The sequence below is a fragment of the Tachypleus tridentatus genome, chromosome 13 (genome assembly GCF_004210375.1).
Source record: "Tachypleus tridentatus isolate NWPU-2018 chromosome 13, ASM421037v1, whole genome shotgun sequence".
Classification (NCBI taxonomy): Eukaryota; Metazoa; Arthropoda; class Merostomata; order Xiphosura; family Limulidae; genus Tachypleus; species Tachypleus tridentatus.
Genome location: NC_134837.1, coordinates 265,690,235 through 265,695,532, shown reverse-complemented (window position 1 = coordinate 265,695,532; position 5,298 = coordinate 265,690,235). Strand labels below are relative to the sequence as shown.

At 36.9% G+C, this 5,298-nt stretch overlaps 1 pseudogene across 1 annotated transcript in view; it reads left to right on the top strand.

Annotated features, from left to right (window-relative positions):
- The window catches only part of LOC143236549 (ankyrin repeat and fibronectin type-III domain-containing protein 1-like), a 319,259-nt pseudogene that overhangs the window by 118,811 nt on the left and 195,150 nt on the right, over nt 1-5,298 (top strand). The window lies entirely within an intron of this gene.

Genomic DNA, 5,298 nt, shown 5'->3' with positions numbered 1-5,298 from the left:
TAATTAATATGCTCAATGGTATTTAAATATATATGTATATGTGGTTTTGCAAATAATCAAATATGCTACCTAAGAATATAGGTCGTGAATAACTGATCAAAAGCAGAGCAACTTAATGAAACTTGTTCTATGTACTACATATAACTCAAGTAATTGTTGAAATGATGCTCAGTATCTTCGTAATTATTCCTGTATTTTTGGAGAGAAATAGTTTTAAAATTATGAAATTTCTGGAAGGTATTTTGATTATCAAAAAGGGAAAACATTGATTAATGAAATAGTATAAAATTGAAAGGTGAGAGAATGAGCTTTATCGTCAATGGAGATTCAAGCTGTTGGTTACAAATTAAGTAGCCTTACTGTCAGACCATTCTGCAACTATATGCATGAATATGTATTCATATCAAAGACTTTTAATCAAAATAATTAAGCAGTGAAGATGAGAACTATACGTTATCAGAGTTGTGAATGTAGTTAATTTAATAAACCATTGTTATCTGGAATTACTACCTTCATCATCTTATTAGTGAAACCCAGAGAGAAGTAAATGTTACTGGCCAAAATGGTGGCTTTACCTGTAGTGTCTGATGTATGGTGATATCCATGATGGTTCTAACTGTTTCTGTATCACACAGTATCTCCATATCTTGAATATGTATCTTTACCAAACACCATTCAGGGCTGGGCTGACTACCACACTGACCCTAGACTGTTTGAGTGCTTCTTGTCAAACAAGTCAAAATGGGGCTCTGTTAGCTTTACAGAATTTAAATGATAGCAGCTACAGCTCACAGTGGGATATGACTGTGTATTTAGTCTGTCCCAATGCCTTCAGTATATGGGCAGTTTGCATGGCTATCCTCCTGCTGCCCACAAACAAATCAGATGTTTTGTCTTCCCCTCTGAGTTGAAATCTGGGCACAAACATAATTCTTACCAGCAAAGACATCATAGTAAGGTTACCATGCCTCTGCCTTTTGCTGGAAACCATACTGTTTGAGTTACGGTATCAGAGTTTGCCAGCTGTTAATTTGATTGTGGCAAAGCTAAAACTTGAAGAAACATACTTGTTCAAAAGAATAACTTGTATTAGGACTTACTACCACAACTACTGATGTTAACTTTATCTTTTCCTGCAGATTTTAAGTTACTACTTTCAACCACATTGCCACAAATAATGTGTCTGTTAGGTAGCAACTATCTATAACTTCCAAATGGTGTCTCATGGTATTTCACTTTCATGAACTTGTCAACTAGAATGTGTTATCAGTCTTTTTTATTTATATGCAAAAACGGCTCGTTTGGGTTGAGAAAATATTTTACATAGAAGAGCGAACAACGTTTCGACCTTCTTCGGTCATCGTCAGGTTCACAAAGAAAGAGGTAACTGACCGTAAGCTGACCACATGTTTGAAAGGGGTTGTGTAACTGAGTGTCGGAATGTAGAGGGCGGTATTAGATGTTTGAATATATAATTTTATTTATTTTATTATATTAATATAGGTATAAAGGCGTTCCTTTATATTGGTTTATTTTGGGTTTAAGTTGTTGTATAAGTAAGGCTTCTTTAATTTTGGGTTTGTTTATGTTTGTTTCTTTATTTAGTATTTGAGTGTTTTCTATGGTTATGTTGTGTTTATTTGACTTGCAGTGTTCGAAAACGTGTGAAGGTGACTTTTTATGTTCTTTGAATCTGGTTTCCATTTTTCTACTTGTTTCTCCAATATAGAAGTCGTGGCAGTTATCACATTGTATTTTCTAAATAATGTTGGTGTGGTGTTTGTCAGTGTAGGTTTTACATAGTATAGACGTCAGTTTTGTGCCTGGTTTTTGAATAAATTTGGTATTAACTGGAATGTCATATTTTGTTACTAGTTTTTGCCAAATGTTGGTTATTTGTTTGCTGATGTCAGGAATATATGGTATACAGCAGTATATGGTTTCGTGATTTTTTTTGATTCGTGAGATATATTTACTTTAGTTGGTTGATTTTGCTTTCTGTGTAGGTGTGTGCGTATAATGTTTTCTACGGTTTGTGGAGGACACTTATTGATGTTGATGAAATATTGTTTTATTTTGTCTAATTCAGCGTTAATTTTATCTGGTGAGCATAGTTTTATGGCTGTGTTTATTTGGTTTCTTAGTATGTTGAGTTTTTGTTTTGTTTCATGTGCTGAGTGCCAAGGAATGTATAGTCCAGTATGGGTGATTTTTCGGTGGACTTCTGTTTTGAATTGTGTGTCGGTTCTTGTAATTTTGAGGTTAAGAAATGATATTTGATTGCTTTCTTCCTGTTCACATGTGAAGTTAATGTTGGGATGTATGGAGTTAATCTCCTCTACGTAAAATATTTTCTCAACCCAAACGAGCCGTTTTTACATATATATTTCTCTTGAAGTGGGTTTTCTCGATATCACTAACGTACAGTGGTTGTACCGATTGTACAAACTTTTGCATACAGAACATCTACAGAACACATACTTAATTTTTTCAATCACATTAACTCTATAACGGGAAGCCCTATCCCATACCTTCCATTTTTCTCGTTACTGCAAAGTCTTTCCTCTTTCCTTACATTTTTGATCCATTTTTTCTAGATATGTCAGCCGTCTAAGCATCTGCTACTTCTGGATTGGGACATTAATTTTGTACTCCATTCCATTACCTTACCTTCATTTGAGCCACTCACCTCGTGTTCTTTATTTTACGTATTTTATAAGGTGTCTTTCCTTCTCATCTTAGCCTGTGAGTGGCGTCAGTCAGAAATATTCGCTATTGACGTCACTCGCACGCTGTACCATCTTTCCTTCCTCAGACCTCGGTGACTCATGAGGTTAACACTTCCTTTTCACCCGTTTCCCTTCTTTCTATTTCTAATCTCCACCATCTTCCTGATCTAAATAGACTTTTATGCCTGGTGTGTGCCCTTCATTATATTGCCCAAATGGCTTCCTTCAGGGGTTACCATCTGTTTCTTCCGTGGCAACCCTCTTCCTCTAAGAATATTTATTCTTTTACCTTTACCATTTGAGTTCGTCATTTACTCTATTCGGCTTATTTTTATTTGCTTCCTTCACATATGTTGTTCCATGTTACCTTCCATCACATCTATTACTTCACCTTGCCAATGCTATTCGTCTTCCTCAGCCTTTGGAGGAGATTCTGCAGCTGAGGATAGTCAACCTTCAGATGTTCATCTTGCATTATCTTTACATTGCAATTTCTTCTTGTGGTATTGCTTAGCAACTGTGACGTCAGTGTGGCTATGATGTAAATTTTTATTAATGCTTCTTTTCTTGCTTTGAAGTTTGTCTCTTGGATCCTGCTCTGAGATGATTGGTGCCTGACCATGTATTATTTCTTATACATCAATCTGGACTGTATGCTATGTTGATTTGCAAACTCACATTTGAGTTTCATTAGATCATTAAAGGGTCAGTAACCTCGTGATATATGTTACATAAATAGGCCCATCCCTGCCATGCTTTGATTAAGAAATTTGTGTGGTCTGCTTTTAAAAATCGAGTTTCACGGTCACCCATTGCACTGTCTTTAGTGTAGCAGTCCCTCTGGACTCAACACTCTTTTTCATTGTATCTTTTAGTGAAATATTAGAGTTCTTATTTCTTATCAGTTCCAAGCTGCTAGGGTGGTTCATCATTGAGGCATCCTGGTGAATGGGTGCCACATAGATGGCTATAACCATTTAATTTAGAGTATGATCGTAGTGTTCTGCTTGTGTAGGTAGTATAACATCTTATGGATTTAATTACACATATAACAGAATGTGATGTCTAAATGTATTTCACTCTTTATTGGTGCCACCCTCCTACTCTCACGTAGATATCAGTGTAATGTTGAGTGAACCAATCAACATAAGCTCTCACACAGGTTTGGAGTTGTCCATCTTCCTCCCTCCATTCTTTCCTCTGTTTAATGGAACATGGAAGGTATACTTGAGTTGTTTCTTCGGACATTCTCTCGTTTTCTTTTGCAATGGCGATAATATTAGCATTTGGACGTTGTGGACCAGAGTCACAGTCGCAACAGTTGATTTGAATGCAGTGAACTTTGCTCGTATACCAGATGATACATTTCGAGATCCCTTGTTCAATGCCACTCCTACGTCCTGCCCTGCTGTTGGTCGTTTCCTTACGTCCCCAAGTTTAGAGCTTGAGGTGAAGACGGTGTGATCCTAAACCTTCCCTCATGTAGATATTGTATGCAGTGAGGAGGTTTTAGATACAGTTGACTTACCAAGTACACTGTGCTGTGTTCTTGCCGTTCTACGCCATGTGACGCATTTTTACCAACTTTCTGTGGGATTGAACTATTTATTTATTTTATTTGGTTTACTTTCCTGGTTTATCCTCTCCCACTTAGATTGGATGAGTTTCTTTCCTTTTCCGCCATGTGTATTTATTTCTGTTCATGTCAAAGAGATGCCTGGTTCAGAAATGGTACTGTGTCCTTCTGCAAATCACTTTATCTGTTTCTCCCATCTGTGCTTCCCTTACACCAGTCCCTCCTTCTCAATATGTGGGATTCTAGCTAATCTTGTGATCGGAAGTTGTATTTTATGATCTTCCTATACTTATACTTCCTATATTTTATAATCTTGCAGTACTTGCATTGTGTCAGATTTCAAGGTGATGGTTCTGTAGTGACGTAAAGAGGGGATCACATGCGTCACAGGATAGTAGTACCTTCCTACTGGTGGAGAGATAACACATGACGATTTGCATGAGACATGGAATTTTTATTGTGGGATGCGATATAAAGCATCTTCGCATATAGAGGGCAGCACAAAACGGTAAAAGCTAATCTTGTGAGAGGTGTTTTCTTATAGCAAACTACATCAAACCATCTGCTGAGCCCACCGAGGGGAATCGAACCCCTGATTTTAGCGTTGTAGATCCGTGGACTTACCACTGTACTAGCGGGGGGCGTGAGAGGGTGGGGTATCTGCTACTGCATATGAAATGTCGGATTTTTGAAGAAAATGTGAAACAATACATTTTTTTGTTGTTTAATTTATTCAAACAAACTAAGCTCTTTTAGATTCAATACACTTCTGCCAACGAGTTGTAAGTTTATAAATACCATCTTTAAAGAACTGGACGTCATTTGATGCAGCGAAGTCTTCGAAGGCACTTTCGATTGACCTTTGATTTGCAAACTTTTTTCCTTTAGAAAAATATCCAAATCTTTAAAAAATGATAATATATAAGGGAAGGAACTGATGTGTGAGGTATAGTTTCTTCAGGTTCGTTTAGTTTTAGGGCAGTAACACGTGAG